Genomic DNA, 18,870 nt, shown 5'->3' on the forward strand with positions numbered 1-18,870 from the left:
TTCAATAATTGATACACTTTTTATGAAATTGATTGTTGGTGTGTTTGTTGATTAATCAGGTGAACTTCTAGATTTTATTCTTTCTCATTGAAATAAGTGCATGAATTCTTATATTACATAAATGAATATTTTGATTATGACTATGGATAACTAAACTCCATAACTAGGGTTGTACGAACCATGGGTGAATAATGAGGTAAAATCTAACTAAAATAACAATTCTAGAATAGTGTCTTGCATGTATTGACAATTCTTTCGCATAGAAGTCTTTTTAACAGATGGCCAACGTTAGAGCTCAGCTTATTGCTACTTTTCGGACCAAGGAGGTAGATAATAGGAAAAGAATTATCAACATAGATTTAGTGTATACTATCTGATAGACTAGTATTGATTGGTACGAGGTAATAACGTAGTCAAATATCGAGTATAGTTCTTTATATGAGGTAAAGGTAAGGTTAGTATAACAACACACGTAGCCGGACCAAGATGTAGAGTGAAATTTTTTAGATGCCGGACCAAGGATGTAGAAATACATAACTTATCAGTTTGCATGTAAAATACTAGGAATGAATTGTTATAGTTAGAATTATCAAGTTAGGAACCTGTGTGGAACACTTATACCCTAGTTACTTTTATTATTTGATTAAACTCCAAAATTTGAATCTGTTAGTTGTTTACTATATTTAGTTAGTTATTTTCATTCATTAAGAAATAAAATCCCATCTTTTATTGTCTTTTTTTCAAAGGAAATGATTGACTAAATAAAAGTAATAATAGATTAAAGTTAATTCTGAACTATTTTCCTCATGGGAACGATCCCAACCTCATTAGTTGGGTTCTTTGCTTGATACGACCGCTTTACATATTATTTGAGAAGTAAGTTTGAGCGTATCACATAATAGCAACCACATTGGTATTCAGGGGAAAATGATGACAAAAACCTTACAATATCCCTCAAAGACATGAAAAACTCACATATATTGCATTTTATGGATTCTAGACCACACACCCACATTTAATCATTAAAGAAAAGAGCACATTAAACATTTGAATAGGTAACTTCATACATGCATAATATCACACACACACACATATATACGGATCATATAGGTAGGGTTCATTCCACACTAGTACTTATCACAATCAAGCATGTATACCTTACGTTACCCTAACATTCTCATACACATTTTACTCAAATTATAAACTATACCATAATAACATTGAGGATTTCATACGTAACCTGCATGGAACCCCTTTATACTCATGTTCATCATTATAAAAATTCAATTTACATTTGTTTCAACATCAATTCGCGTATTATAGACTAGAAGTTAGGCCACTTACCAACTCATCAAGCCATGATCAACGTACATCAATCCTCAATAATTCATGATTAATGGATATATATAGTAATAAAATATGATCAGAAAATCAAATCCAAACTAATAAAAGTACAATTGATTAACATAACAATCATATTCATTAAGATTCACATCACAAGCCAAATTTCAAGTATTAAGAGGATCATGGGTTATCTAATAATTTCCTAAGGAAATTATCATTAAAATACTAATTCATAATTGATTAATCATTCCAATGACTTAGAAATTCGTTTGACATAGAGACCATGCTTAGATTTAAAATTGGGAATTTGGGTCTTTCAATAACATTTGAAAATCTTTCATAGAATTCCTTGAATAAAAGGTCATTCATGAATCAAGAGTTAGCATACCTTAATGATTGAAGACCCATAAAACTAGAAAAGAATCAGTTGAAAACCCATCTTTCACCTTGAGCTTGAGGATGGTGTCTGATGAAGTTTTGACATAAAATTATATATGGGAGGGAAGGGTTTAATTTGAAGAATGAATTCTAATTTGAGGTTTCTATGCTTTACCCAATTAAAATATCCTAAGGTAGCCACAATAACGATTTATTATCGATCTCCAAAATACCCTTAACATTTCTATACTTAAATTATTCAGTTAGCAACGTCCAACCTTACTTTTAAACGACGCTACAAAATGTGGGTCATGGTTGCGCATCGCGGAGGCACTTCCAAATTTTGTAATATAATTTTTGGTAGAAGTTCGTTACAACGCGTGATTCAAGGAGCCTATATTCCTTTAAAGTGTGGTGTGCATAACGCACCAACACCTCCAAAAAGGTCCTTTATGCACACTGCCTGAGCAGACTCTTTGCCAAAGCTTGGGTCCTCCTCAAGAACCCTTAGGTCGGTCCTTCGGGAGTTGTGTTCGGACGTTTTGACCTTAAATTCAATTACTAAGACACTAGGGTAATCTTCACTGATTTTAGACTCCAAATTACACACCAAAACAAGTAAAACATGCTAGAACACACCAGCACACAAGCGACTAGTTTCTAGACGTCTTGGTCGTCCTTTGATATTTGACTTACAAACACTTGCAAACTTACTTCAAAAACTATTCTTCATTATTGCAACAGATTATTAACTCATAAAACTCATGGGATGCTCTATTTCATTTTGGGGGTCGTTACAAAGGACCAAGGAGATTAAGTCCGTGAAAGTTCAATGGAAGCAGTGCCTAGTTGAGGAATCTACTTGGGAATATTAGAGGGACATAGGGGTCTAATAACTTACTATATCTTTATTTCCTTAGCCTCTATTTCCTATGTTTTGTCACTAAGGGATCAGTGATGTGTAATTTTATATCTATTGTAACAAAAAAATTTCGTCGTTATAGAAATTCTGAAAGAGGAAAATTTTTATTTAGAAAAGCATTTTCTTATTATTTGGATTTTCTCAACCTTCTCCAGATTTGGGAGAAATTGGAGTTACCAAGGTGTAGGAAAAATTTGGTATAAATTGGGTAGATAATTTATAATTTTGATGTCATTGATAGTTATGTAACTCGTTAAGCAATCCACACGGTTTTACATAATTGAATTTTCAGGAGAATATCTTTTTGAATTGATCTTTGTGTGAAAAGTATTTTCATAGCATCGTGGCTTAGAAGTGTGTTGTTGAATAAGGTTTTGAATTATTTAAAAATAGCATTTTTTTTGTTTTATCCACTTTGACACATGTTGGGCCGCTATAGCGTGATATAGGGCTTTGCGAACAATACAACGAGACTTAAAATCGAAGATGAAAAATGAATAAGTCACTTGTTTGAGAATGAAACTCTGGCGGAATTTGGGTGGCTCTAGCGCCGCTGCTATAGCGGAAAGAGGGTCATTGTGCAAAGCCAGACGCGACTTAATGTCATTAATAAACCCTTAAACAACCTTATTTTGCACTTTTTGACTTTTAGAGCTAAGGAACAAACCCCAAGCATTTCTACTGGTTTTTTAGCCATTTTTGAGGCTAAGGGTATTCTTTTCTTTCCTTGAATCCATTTTTATCCATAGAACATAACAGAATAAATGAATATTTATGGGGAAGGGATTGGTTATATATTTTATAGTGAAAACAACCCTAAATTTGTTAGTTGGGATCATAGGTTTGATGTGAGGTTCAGAAATTTGTTATATTTTTGGGCAATTATGAAATATTTTTTGATTATTATGTTATTGTTATTGTTTGTAAACCAAGAGCAATAATAAAAAAATACGAAAAGAGATGATTGTCTTAGGGTTTCAAGCTCGTTTCGAGGTAGGTGATACTTATAATTTTATGATTGTGTGATGTATGCTTGTTCTTTCGTCATTATGATACTTGTATATGTATGAACGTTTCAATTTTAATCAGAATTATTGTAAATGAGATAGATGAATAATTATTACCGTAAAATCATGACCTAAACATACGATCTTGAGGCTATACTTATGTTTGTAATTTTTATGTGTGAGTGGGTTCAGATTGTCATATTCTAGGATAACTAACTTTTATTGAATTGCCAAGTTCCGGCATAAATATGGGATCAAAATTACATGTTCCGACATAAATATGGGATTAGATTATCGTCTTCAGCCATATTACTAACTATTTAAATTAGGTTCTGTGCGAGGACCAATGATGTGAAGATAAATCTGCAACAAAAAAAACGTGTGTATATATATATTTATATTATATATATTACATATATATATATATTTCATCTTTCTTCATCATTTCTTCACAGAGATATTTGTTTTAGTTGGATGATTAGTTCATTAGTTGGGGATGTATTCCTTGTTGTTTAGACATCGATCATTTATTTATGTTGTTTAGTACATTGCTTTCAGGTTCTAGGTCTATCTTCCTCATTGTTAGATATTATAACAATTGTTAAAGTTAATGATACTTCATTAATTAGTCTTATTCTATTTTTGTAGTTTAAAGACCTTAGTTTTTTTAAATTAGTTTCTTGTTTGGAGATGTTGTAATGGTTCTCTAACCAGAGGGTTAGTGTGTGCACAAATCCCGACTGTTTGGGTCGCAACATCTCCTAGATGAGATCTCCCAAACGCCGCCCTAATATGCCCCAAAGGTAAATGCTTTTAATTTTAGTAGATATTGTGTCTTTCATCCCTTTCACTAAAAGAAAAAGTTTAAAAATCACAAATTTTTACCTTTAGCATCATTTCAAAAGGTCTAAAAATTTCCCTAGAGATGAATTTGTATAACATAAATTGTATAGGAATTAAGATTCGTATCTCAATAAAAAATAATATCAAAGTTCAAACTAACAAGAAACATATGAATGATATTAAAGACAAATATTTGACAAAATAAATCACTGAGAAGTGAATATGGATACGTTCATATTACACCTTCACTAACAAGTATAAGAGGTCGTTGTCATATAAATAACTCACCTTGTAGGTCAATGTTGATCCATAAGGAATACAGTTCAAACTTAAACTTAACGAAAAATTATCTCATTTTATTCAAATTATTTCCAATAAAAGTAAATATGTGAGAATTTATAACTAAAGTAACAATTTTTTATTAAGTGACCAGTAAAGAAGAATCAAAACTTGAATTGTCAATATGAGATGAAAACTAGGGTATATGTGTTAACCACAAGCTCTTAACGGATTACTCTTAATAATAGTAATATTTTCCATGTTTTTGACCTGCAAAGGTTGAAACTTAAGTATCCATAAGTTATTGGTCCTCCAAGTACAAAATTTCACCATGCAACTTTGTCCATCTATGGGTGTATATTTTACTAGCCTTTACCTTTACCCTAGATTACTCTTCATATGAATGTAGTTTAGTTTTCCCCCCTACTTTTACTCGAAATTAGACAATTAGATAGAATCCACTAAATCTGTATTGTTTAATCCTTTTTTCATTCACTACATCCTTGATCTAGCTAGTATGAACGAGGCGAGTTCTAACGTTGCGCATCGCTAGGAAGACTTTTATACAAAAGTATTAATAGTACATGCATAAAACTATTCAAGAATTACTTGAATATTATTCATGCATTGTTAATTTCTCACGGGGATGATGGTGATTAAGGTGGTGGTTCAACATGTATTAGAGTTGAATAAGTTCAAGTTAGTACTGAGACAACAAGAGATAGAAGCAACGGGAGTGCAAGAGAAGTGGATGAACTCTTTAATTCACTACTATCACTGCTTTTACCTCGAGGAGTCTCAATAGTAATTTGAACTTGTTCCACAATAATATTTGTTCCACCACAATCACCATCATTATTACAACCGCGCCCAACAGGAGGTTGTTGATGAGGACTATTTGTTTCTTTCTTCTTTCTTCCACATCATCTATTATTTGAAGAACATTTTCTTTCTTAATTTTTTGTTTCATAACTTTTTACGAAGTTACATACACATAATCTTATTCATCATCATCATTCTCCCCTTATTTTGATAATTATCAAGATTGACTACTGGATTACTGATGACTTTTAGAATTTGATATTTTCAATTGTTTAAGGTGTCACCTTTTGTTACCAATTTGTTCAATGGTTCACATAATTCATTATCTAATCGAATGGTTCAATACTTTTGTTTTTCTTTGAGATACGAACCTTGTATAATTTTAGACACAATGGTTTATGCTAATTGTCTTTCTTTTGTTTACATGTATCACTAGTCTTCAATGTTTCTGTAGTTCACTTTTCAATGTATATTGAATCATTTCAATCTCACTCGTAATCCTACTACGAGTAAAATGATCCACGTAGATACTTTGGCGTCCAACTAATGGATTTTTGGTCTGTGTTGAATTAATTTATTAAAGCTAACCATTTATTTCCTTTGGCTTATTTGTTTTGTTTCGTTGTCTATATATGTCGTGCTTCTTTTGAACCTACTTTAAAGTTATGGGATGTTGAACAAGGTAATCTTCTTCAAAACATGAACGGACACATGTAACGAATATGGACCCATTATGTCTACTTGGACACAAGATATAAAAATAGGTCATCTTAATAAAAATTATACTTTTTAATTGTCAAATATATGATCAAGTATTATGTTGTTTGTTTACTCGTATTCAATTTATATATCAATAACTTATATACTTATTCCTTTTATTATAGTGGGGATGTGAGGTGAGGGGACTAAGAATAAGTTAACTGTATCGTTCTTTACAAATGTTTTTATATTTTACTGAGTAGGTTCTTTTCCATTTTGAAACCAGGGAAGGTGTTTACTCTCTTGCATTTAGTCTTAATGAAGAATAAACGGGAAGTGGTTTACTGGATAAATGCGTAAATATATGGTCAGTGAAGGAGGCCATAGTTGTAAAAACTTACAATAGAGGTGAGAGATTCTTTATCTTTGTTGGAATAATGAAGGGAACAAGGTCGCACTTTGTTTTGCAAACAAAAAAGATTGTGTGTTTGATATTCCATTGTAAAAATTCAAGAATAACTTTAAGAGGTTGGGAACTTAGAGGAAGGAAGTTCACTATTCGAGAAACTCTACATTTTTGAAATGCAGATTATAGATAAGTATTCTTTTATTTGTCACCGATGTTAAGTCTAGTGACATTGTCAATTCCTTGATTGAATTTGAGCGCAAAAAACCTAGGGGTATTTTGGTTTGCAAACAAGTTATAGTGGATTATTGTCAAGGAATTATAATATAATATAAGACTTAAAATATCTTACTTGATTTCTTTTTTTTTTTAATAATAGGCGCATGCATATCTCGTCATTATTTTTTCCTAACGCATCTACATGCATGTACTTAATCTCCTTTTGAATAGTACAAAGTTTCTACCTTCAAGTATATATTCTACCTTAGGTTTCTCTTTAATTACTAATATCATTTATCATCACTGTGTTGAAATTATTATATTTTGATTTATGCAGGTATTGGGACATGTGGTGTAAGAATATTTTTGGTCTCATGCTTTCATTCCTTGCTTTTAGGGGTGTAAGAAAATGGTCTGATTCTTGTAATTGAGGCTTACATGCCCAAAATGCACATTAAAATTTTTAAGTGTGTATTTACTACAATTGTTTATAATTACAAGTGACAACTTACTAAAGGAATGATACAACTGCTTCATAAGATATAGACAGAGTTCATTTGTTAATGTCTAAGGAAACTAATAAAACTAACGAATTCATACGATTTTGTAAAAATCAAAAAGTTAATTACATCAATTTCCTTAAATTACGCAATTATGAAATACATCATTTCCAAAGTATAATCCAAGTCATAAGTATTGTGAGTGAAGTACGTTCTACCACAAGATAGCTCATATTTGTTTGTTTCGCACTTTTGTTTTTTATTTGCTACACTTTCATTGATAAAGACGATAAAACAATATTTTCTCATGTCTTTGTGCTTCTTGTTTTATGTATGTCAATTGATTTGTGTTTGATAAACTACATAGACTAAGTCTATGTATTTTCCATTTGTCTATAAACATGTACACATATAATAGTAATTCCACATACGCACGTAGATCAACCATATAGTAATTTCATGAATTTCTATTAACTTTTTTCATCAGTGTGAAAACTGAATTAAAAAATAAAAGAAATGAACCAACTAGGATTTTAAAAATATTATGATGACGTATTATAGTTATGGGTATCAATGTTTTTTTCAAAATTATTGATTTACTGCTCAAATTGAACCAATTATTCAATTTTTTAAATAAAATAGAAAGTTTTATTTTATATAAATTTATAATTGTATAGAATAAATTTTATATTTATAAAAATAAGTAAAAAAATTGAATCGTATTGCATCAGTTTAAAGATAATTTTAAGGAAATATACAATTAATTAGAATATAATCTATGTTTGAATAAATTGAGTATAGTAAATTTCATGCATTTGTGCATGGTTATAAATAATCATATCATATATTATTTGTGTAAAATTCAAATTTTAAAGAAGTGAATAATGTAAAAAAAAACAAAAAACAAGAGAGGGTTGGTTAGATGGTAATTTGATGCTCTTCCTCTAAGGGGTTGTTGTGTAACAATCGCATAATGTCCACTGGAATGGCCCCCAAGAAAGCATAATGTGCCAGCTCTTGGCCAAGGGTTAAAAAAATAGAGCTACCAGATATATGAATAACATGTATATCATAGGAAAATTAATCCGTTTACAATAATAAATTTATTCCTAGTGAAGAGCAAAAAAACTTTTTGTTTATAAAATATAGTAATTAGTGATGAGATTTTGTCAACCACAAAACGCACATAATTTTAAAGACAATTGATTTTTTCACTGATTAAAGTAAACTAATTAGAAATAATATAATTTTATATGTAGTAATAACGTTTTTAGTGACAAAGAATACTATTAACTACAAAAAAAATCTCTTTACGACAAATAAAATTGTCACAAATGTTTAAGCATTTAGGGATGATTTTTCTTTTTGTAGTTAAACTAATACATTTAGTGAGAAAGAACTAAATAGTCTTTGCATACTTTTAGAGACACACATTAGTGACGACTGAGTGAAAAATTAATTTTCGTCTCATATGATTTTTACTGACGAAAATTGTTTTATTAATCACAAAATAATTTATCCCACATAATCGAATTTGTTTTAGTATTGATGAATTGATGAAAGAATAATGGCGTAACTCGTTTTGGCATTTTTCTTTTGAATAAGTCATGGTTTTTGGTATTTAGTTTTGATAATTTTTAATATATTTTAGTATAAAATTTGGGCTAGAATGGTGGATTTAGGCTGGACCTCTTGGCCTTTTCCTTTTTTTATTTATGTAAATTTTTGCTACAAACTTGATATCTAATCTGGAATATGTCAAAATATGACAACTACTAAGTTTCATAATAAGTATGAAACATGATAAATAAGTATGAAAGTTTAAATAAAGAACTAAAAAATATCTTTTATGAAAAGAAGGTATAACAGGTGATAATACAATTTTAAGATCAAAACGTACAAATTCAATATTAATTATGGAAGTGTGAGATAACGATAACAATAGTAATGATAAATAGTCGTAGTAGTAAAAATAGTTTTTAAAAAAGGAATATTTGTCACGTTATTAATTTAGAAGCTCGAATAAAATAAATTAGAAAAAAGGAGGGTCAAAATAGGTTTTTAACAATCCCTACAACCTGAAAGTTATTGTACCAAAACGTGCAATCTAACGGTCTTAGATAAGAGGGTTGAATCTATAAGACAACTGTAAGGACTTGTTAGTCGTTTTGAGCAGTAGAGTTTATTTTTGGTAAAAATTGTCTGGGTCGACGGATCCCACAACAGACCGTCATGGGCACGACGAACCGTCGAGGGGGTCTCGTTCCAAAACACTTAGACTTTGGAAATTTGGGTACTGAGAACAACTATCTGAACTTTGCGACGGAAGAGCAGGACGGACCGTCGTAGGCATGACGGACCGTCACAGGGTCTTAAATAAAAATTGAGTCTCTAAACTCTATGACGACTCAGCAGAACGGACCGTCACAGACTGCATAACCCTGACTGGGTTGGATTTCTGTTAAAAGTTTTAAGGGGCATTTTGGAATATTCCTGCTTATAATTATAAAGTTAGTGGTTTAATGTTAATAATTCAATTACTTGGGGGTTAAAGGAGATAACCTTGGAATAAATAGTGGGTTACTTTTAGCATCTTTTATACTTAATTATATGGTAATTAGGGTAAAACAAAAGAGTTTGAATAAGGAAAAATAGAGAGAACAGAAGAGAGGGACGAACGAGCGAGAGAAGAGAGAACGAAGAGGAAAGCAAAGACCTTGAGGAGTAGCTTGCGTGATCACAAATTCTTCAGTGGAGGTAGTTTATGGTCTATGCTATTTCAAAGTAAACTCTTAATAGAAAATGATATGTATTGGGTAGTATTGTAAAGTCTTCTATTTTCTTAATTGTATGCTTGCATGATGTGATTATGTAATTGTAATGGGTTGGAAAGATGAGGTTGTGAATCTTAAACCTTAAACCCTCTATGTTAATGATGATGCCTTAGTATAAAAGAAGGATTAATGAACTAAATGAATGAGGTTAATGGATCGGGTGTCACGTTCCGACACTAGGATAGTAATAGCGGATAGGGTGTCACGTTCCGACACCAGGATACTAATAGTGGATTGGGTGTCACGTTCTGACACCAGGATAGTAATAATGGATCGGGTGTCACGTTCCGACACCAGGATAGTAATAGTGGATCAGGTGTCAAGTTCCGACACCAGGATAGTAATAATGGATCGGGTGTCACGTTCTGACACCAGGATAGTAGTAGTGGATCGGGTGTCACGGTCCGACACCAGGATAGTAATAGTGGATTGGGTGTCACGTTCTGACACCAGGATAGTAATAATAGATCGGGTGTCACGTTCCGACACCAGGATAGTAATAGTGGATCGGGTGTCACGTTCCGACATCAGAATAGTAATAATGGATCGGGTGTCACGTTCCGATACCAGGATAGTAATAGTGGATAGGGTGTCACGTTCCGACACCAGGATAGTAATAGTGGATTGGGTGTCACGTTCCGACACCAGGATAGTAGTAGTGGATCGGGTGTCACGTTCCGACCCCAGGATAGTAGTAATAAATCGGGTGTCACGTTCCGATACCAAGATAGTAATAATTGATCGGGAGTCAAATTCCGACACTAGGATAGTAGTAGAGGATCAAGTGTCACGTTCCGACAACAGAATAGTAGTAGAGGATCGGAGTGTCACGTTCCGACACCAGGATAACTAAAGGAATGAATCTCAAATTATATTAATATACTTAGGTTTAAAGAACCTATTTCCCAAACGAGTATGGTGTGGAGGTGTGAGTCCTCATATATGTGATTGGGTTGTGTCCAATGATTATGGTACTTGTTGTTGTTATCTGTTGAGTATGGTAGTCAATTTTATGTTACTATCTGATATATATTGCTTTCTATTTAGAGTTGGCCGATGATACCTACTCAGTACTTGTGCCTTGTGCTGACCCCTACTTGTTTGTTTCTTTCTTTGTTATTTGTGGAGTGCATCAAACGTGCCATCGTCTTCGAGTTAACCGCAACTCTAGCAAGACTTCAACATAATCAGATTTGAGAGTGAGCTATTGTTCCTAGCTCGGACTGGATTCTCTCTCATTCATATCTTGATGTCTTGAAGTTCGGACATGGACCATCTCTTTTACTTATTTTAGCTTCTTAGATACTCTTAGATTTAGTAATTTGAGGATAGATGTTCTTGTGATGATGACTTCCAGGTTTTGGGGATAGTAATTGATAAATTTTAGAAGTTATTTAATTGATTTCGTTAATGAGTTTTAAGTCTTCCGCATTATATTCTGTTTATTATGGTTGAAATGTTGGGATTTAGATTGGTTGGTTCGCTCACATAGTAGGGTAAGTGTGGGTGCCACTCGCGGCTTGTTTTGGGTCGTGACAAACTTGGTATCAGAGCATTCGGTTCGTTGGTCTCATCACACAAGAACGGGTCTAGTAGAGTCTTGAGGAACGGTAGGGGGACGCCTTTACTTTTATTTGAGAGGCTATAAGACTTTAGGAAAATTCCATTTTTTCCTTCTTTCGTGCTATTACTTGGATCCAATTGGTATCTACGTGATACAAATTGGTATCTGACCATCATCACTCTATTTCGAAGATGGTTAGAACTAGAGCAGCAACCGCGCCAACACCAACACGGGCAAGACAAGATGCGTCTAAGCCAGCCACTGGGGCTGGGGCTCGAAGAGAAGAAGTAGCAAGAGGCCGCGGTAGAGGTCGCAGGAGGACGTCCTATAGAGGAAGAGGACAAGCATCTGGCCCATCTAGTACTAGGGCGGTGACTCCTCCACTGACTGAGGAAGTAGTATAAGAGGGTGAGGAAGGGGAGAATGAGCAAGTGCAGAATGAAGAATAACCACCCCAACCTACCCCTGAGATTATTGACCAGGTTCTTGCTTATCTTAGCGGGTTATCTGATCAGGGCCAGACACCTCCACGGTTTTCTACACCAGCACCTCAGGTCCCGGGAGTACAACATGCAGCTGTTGTGGCTCCCCGCATCGATGCCTCATTGGAAATAGGCACGTTTCCTCGCTTGACTACAGGGCCTATAATGACAAGTGATCAACATTAACTTTTCAGTAAGTTCTTGAAATTGAAACCTCCAGTCTTCAAGGGTGCTGAATGTGAGGATGCCTATGATTTTCTTGTTGATTGTCATGAACTACTAAACAAAATGGGCATAGTAGAACGATTTGGCGTTGAGTTTGTGACCTATCAATTTCAGGGGAATGCCAAAATGTGGTGGCGATCGTATGTTGAGTGTCAACCAGCACAAGCACCACCTTTGACTTGGGCATCATTCTCTAGCTTGTTTATGGAGAAGTATATACCCCGGACTTTGAGGGATAGGAGGAGACATGAGTTCCTGAGCCTAGAGCAAGGCAGGATGTCGGTTACTGCGTATGAGGATAAGTTTCGTGCATTATCTAGGTATGCCACCCAACTTTGCTTCAGTCCAAAAGAGCGGATTCGCCGTTTTCGTGAAAGTGTTGAGGTCAGACTTGCGGATTTCAGCCTTACAGGTAGCTGCTGCAGCAAAATCCTTTCAGGAGGTGGTAGATTTCGTGATAGAAGTGGAAGGAGTGAAGCCAGACGACTTCACCATGGCATGGACATCTAAGAAGTTTTGTAAAAGAGGTGAGTTTAATGGTTCTTACTCCAGAGGGCAGGGTTCAGGAGGTTACCCAGCCTGACGTATTCAGTCTTCGCTGCAAGCTGTAGCTTGGGGTCCACCGCAGACCTCAACATTTCTCTGAGTTTGGAGGATATCCCCAGACACCGTCGTTCTCACAGACACCTATGCTTGAACCTAGAGAGTGTTATGGATGTGGGGAAATTGGACATATTAAAAGATATTTTCCAAAACAGAGTTACAGACCCCCAATAGTTAGAGGTAGAGGTGGTCATGGAAGAGGCCGCCATTCTGGAGGACGTGGTGGTCACCAAACCAACCGGGGTGGCGGACAAGGCAGAGCGACTGCACCACAACATGGTAGGGGCAACGGACAAACAGGTGATAGGACCCATTATATGCTTTCCCTGGAAGATCTGTTGCGGACACATCTGATGTTGTCATCACATGTAATCTTTTAGTTTGTGATTGCATGGCTTCTGTATTGTTTGATCCAGGATCCACATTTTCATATGTATCTTCCTCATTTGCTACTGGTCTTGATTTACATTGTGAATTGCTTGACATACCTATTCGTGTTTCTACTCCAGTGGGTGAGTCTGTGATAGTTGAAAAGGTGTATAGGTCTTGTCTTTTGACTTTTATAGTGAGCAATACTCATGTAGACTTGGTTATCTTAGAAATGGTTGATTTCGATGTAATTCTGGGTATGACTTGGCTTTCTCCAAACTTTGCAATCTTAGATTGTAATGCCAAAACTGTGACATTGGCCAATTTTGGGACAGATCCATTAGTGTGGGAGGGTGACTACACTTCCACTCCAGTTCGTATAATCTCCTTTCTTCGTGCTAAGAGAATGGTTAGTAAGGGTTGTTTAGCTTTCTTGGCACACCTCAGGGATGATACTACTCAAGTACCTTCAATTGAGTCGGTTTGGATAGATTCCGTGTGCTTCTTGGGGCATTTGGTTTCTAAGGATGGAGTGATGGTGGATCCTTCCAAGATTGAAGCAGTTAAGAATTGGGTAAGACCTACTAACGTTACAGAGGTAAGGTTCTTTGTTGGTCTAGGTAGCTACTACCGTTGATTTGTCAAGGGATTTTCTTCGGTTGCTTCCCAACTGACAAATTTTACTAAGCAGAGAGTTCCATTGATATGGTCGGACGAGTGTGAAGGAAAACTTTCAGAAGCTCAAGACTTTGTTGACTACTGCACCAATTCTTACCCTGCCAGTGGAAGGTAAGAATTTCATTGTTTATTGTGATGCATCCTATTCGGGATTGGGTGAAGTGCTAATGCAAGAGAAGAATGTAATTGCTTATGCTTCGAGGCAATTAAAGGTGCATGAACATAATTATCCGACCCATGATTTGTAGTTGGCTGCAGTAGTGTTTGCATTAAAGTAATGGAGGACATTATCTATATGGGGTTAAGTGTGAAGTCTATGCAGATCATCGTAGTTTACAATATGTCTTTACTCATAAAGATTTGAATTTGAGACAGAGGAGGTGGATGGAACTACTAAAGGACTATGATATCACTATCTTGTATCATCCGGGAAAAGCTAATGTTGTGGCAGATGCTTTAAGTAGAAAGGCAGGGAGCATGGGAAGTCTAGCCCACTTGCAGGTTTCTAGACGCCCATTTGCTAGAGAGGTTCAGACTCTGGCTAATGACCTTATGAGGCTAGAAGTAAATGAGAAGGGAGGATTTTTGGCCTGTGTGGAGGCAAAATCTTCCTTCCTTGATAGGATTAAAGGAAAGCAGTTTACCGATGAGAAACTGATCCGGATATGAGATAAGGTGTTGCGAGGAGAGGCTAAAGAAGCAAAAATCAAAGAGGAAGGTGTTTTGAGAATTAAGGGAAGGGTATGTGCACCCCGCGTCGATTATTTGATTCACACTATTCTTACAGAGGCTCATAGTTCAAGGTATTCTATACATTCTGGTGCAACCAAGATGTATGGTGATCTAAAGCAACATTTTTTGTGGAGTAGGATGAAGCGTGACATTGTTGGTTTTTTGCTCAATGCCCGAATTGTCAGCATGCAAAGTACGAGCAACAGCGGCCTGGAGGGACACTTCAGAGAATGCCCATTCCTGAATGGAAGTGGGAGAGAACTGCAATGGATTTCGTGGTTGGTCTTCCAAAGACAATGGGTAAGTATGACTCAATTTGGGTAATTGTTGACAGATTAACTAAGTCTGCTCATTTCATTCCGGTCAAGGTGACTTATAATGCAGAGAAGTTAACCAAACTTTACATCTCAGAAATTGTTCGATTACATGGAGTTCCACTTTACATTATATCAGATAGAGGTACGCAATTTACTTCTATGTTTTACAAAACATTGCATGCTGAATTAGGTACTAGGTTGGATCTTAGTACTGCATTTCACCCTCAGATTGATGGTCAGTCTGAGCGAACGATTCATGTTTTTGAGGATATGCTTCGTGCATGTGTGATAGAGTTTGGTGGTCATTGGGATAACTTCTTACTCTTATAAGAGTTCTCATACAACAATAGCTATCACTCAAGTATTGATATGGCCCCATTTGAGGCACTGTATGGGAGAAGATGTAGGTCTCCCATTGGGTGGTTTGATGCATTTGAGGTTAGACCTTGGAGTACAGACCTTCTGAGGGAATTGTTAGATAAAGTGAAATGCATTAAAGAAAAGCTTTTAGCGGCTCAAAGTAGGCAGAAAGAATATGCAGATCGAAAGGTTAGAGACTTGGAGTTTATGGAGGATGAACAAGTCTTGCTGATTCACCCATGGAAGGGGTGATGCGGTTCGGTAAGCGAGGTAAGCTTAGTCCGAGGTACATTGGTCCATTTGATGTTCTGAAGCGCGTGGGGGAGGTAGCTTATGAATTAACCTTGCCCCCAGGACACTCAGGAGTGCACCCGGTATTTCATGTGTCTATGCTGAAAAGATACCATGGTGATGGAAACTACATCATTCTTTGGGATTCAATCCTTCTTGATGAAAATTTGTATTATGAGAAGGAGCCTGTTGCTATTTTAGATAGAGAAGTCAACAAGTTGAAGTCAAGGGAGATTGCATCCATCATGGTTCAATGGAAGAATCGACCAATTGAAGAGTCCACCTGGGTGAAGGAGGCTGATATGCAAGAAAAATACCCACACCTGTTTACAGATTCAGGTACTCCTTTTCGCCTTTGTGTTACATCTTGTGATCATTCGAGGACGAACGATGGGTAAATTGGTATATATTGTAACGACGTGTTAGTCGTTTTGAGCAGTGGAGTTTATTTTAGGTAATAACTGTCTGGGTCGACGGATCCCACGATAGACCGTCATGAGCCGGACAGACCGTCGAGGGGGTCTCGTTCAAAAACACTTAGACTCTGGAAATTTGGGTACTGAGAACAACTCTCTGAACTTCGCGATGGAAGAGAATGATGGACCGTCGTAGGCACGACGGACCATCACAGGGTCTTAAATAAAAATTGTGTCTCTGAATTATGTGACGACTCAGTAGGACGGACCGTCGCAGGCACAACGGACCATCACAGACTGCGTAACCCTGACTGGGTGGGATTTCTGTTTAATGTTTTAAGTGGCGTTTTTGACTATTTCTGCTTATAATTATAAAGTTAGTTGTTTAATGTTAATAATTCAATTACTTGGGGGTTAAAGGAGATAACCGTAGAATAAAAAGTGGGTTACTTTTAGCATCTTTTATACTTAATTATATGGTAATTAGGGTAAACGAAAAGAGTTTGAATACGGAAAAATAGAGAGAACAGAAGAGAGGGACGAACGAGCGAGAGAAGAGAGAACAAACAGGAAAGCAAAGACCTTGAGGAGTAGTTTGCGTGATCACGAATTCTTCGGTGGAGGTAGGTTATGGTTTATGCTATTTCATAGTAAACTCTTAATAGCAAATGATATTTATTGGGTAATATTGCAAAGTCTTCTATATGCTTAATTGTATTCTTGCATGATGTGATTATGTAATTGTAATGGGTTGGAAAGATGAGGTTGTAAATCTTAAACCTTAAATCCTCTCTTTTTATGATGATGCCTTAGTATAAAAGAAGGCTTGATGAACTAAAAGAATGAGGTTAATGGATCGGGTGTCACGTTCCGACACCAGGATAGTAATAGTGGATAGGGTGTCACGTTTCAACACCAGGGTAGTAATAGTGGATCAGGTGTCACGTTCTAACACCAGGATAGTAATAATGGATCGGGTGTCACGTTCTGATACCAGGATAGTAATAGTGGATCGGGTGTCACGTTCCGACACCAGGATAGTAATAATGGATCGGGTGTCACGTTCCGACACCAGGATAGTAGTAGTGGATCGGGTGTCACGTTCTGACACCAGGATAGTAATAATGGATCGGGTGTCACGTTCCGATACCAGGATAGTAATAGTGGATCGGGTGTCACGTTCCGACACCAGGATAGTAATAGTGGATCGGGTGTCATATTCTGACACCAGGATAGTAATACGGGATCGGGTGTCACGTTCCGACACCAGGATAGTAATCATGGATCGGGTGTCATGTTCCGACACCAGGATAGTAGTAGAGGATCTGGTGTCACGTTCTGACAAAAGGATAGTAGTAGAGGATCGGAGTGTCACATTCCGACACCAAGATAGCTAAAAGAATGAATCTCGAATTACGTTAATATTCTCAGGTTTAAAGAACCTATTTCCAAAACGAGTATGGTGTGGAGGCGTGAGTCCTCATAAATGTGCTTGGGTACTGGCCAATGGTTATGGTACTTGTTGTTGTTATCTGTTGAGTATGGTAGTCGATTTTATGTTATTATGTGATATATATTACTTTCTATTTTTAGTTGGCCGATGATACCTACTAAGTACTTGTGCTTTGTGCTGACCCCGACTTGTATGTTTCTTTCTTTGTTATTTGTGGAGTGCAGCAAATGTGCCATCGACTTTGACTCAACCGCAACTCTTGCCAGACTTCAGCATAATCAGATTTCAGGGTGAGCTATTGTTCCTAGCTCGGACTGGATTCTCTCTCATTCATGTCTTGATGTCTTGAAGTTCGGACATGGACCATCTTTTTTACTTATTTTAGCTTCTTAGATACTCTTAGATTTAGTAATATGAGGGTAGATGTTCTTGTGATGATGACTTCCAGGTTTTGGGGATAGTAATTGATAAACTTTAGAAGTTATTTAATTGATTTCGTTAATTAGATTTAAGTCTTCCTTATTATATTCTATTTATTATGGTTTATATGTTGGGATTTAGATTGGTTGGTTCGCTCACATAGTAGGGTAAGTGTGGGTGCCACTCACGGCTCGTTTTGGGTCGTGACAACAACTAAACATAATGTAAAGAGTATGAAAGGTGTATGTCCAAAGGAAATGGACTAAGATCGTAAATGAATCAATGGTAGATTAATTAACTTTTTCACCCTTGAATTTGACAAGTTAGTGATCTCTTGGACATACCTAACTAACCTAAACAACCCATACTCACTATCTTCTAGTTTAATGAGTTTTCCACCACAATTGGATTACCTGGATGATATTGTATGCTTACATCATAATCTTTAAGTAACTCGATCCGTCTTTGATGTCTCAAGTTCAAGTCTTTCGTAGTGAACATGTGTTGTAGGCTGTGATGATCAATGAACACTTCACACTTGACTCTATAGAGAAATGTCACAAAATATTAAGATCAATCACTACCACTGCCAACTTCCAATTATGTGTCAGGTACTTCCTCTAATGAATCTTTAGCTGTCAGTCATAAGCTACAACATTCTTATCTTGTATCAACACAAAACCAAAGCTCAAACATAAATCATCACA

This window comes from Solanum lycopersicum, chromosome 8 (genome assembly GCF_036512215.1).
Source record: "Solanum lycopersicum chromosome 8, SLM_r2.1".
Lineage (NCBI taxonomy): Eukaryota > Viridiplantae > Streptophyta > Magnoliopsida > Solanales > Solanaceae > Solanum > Solanum lycopersicum.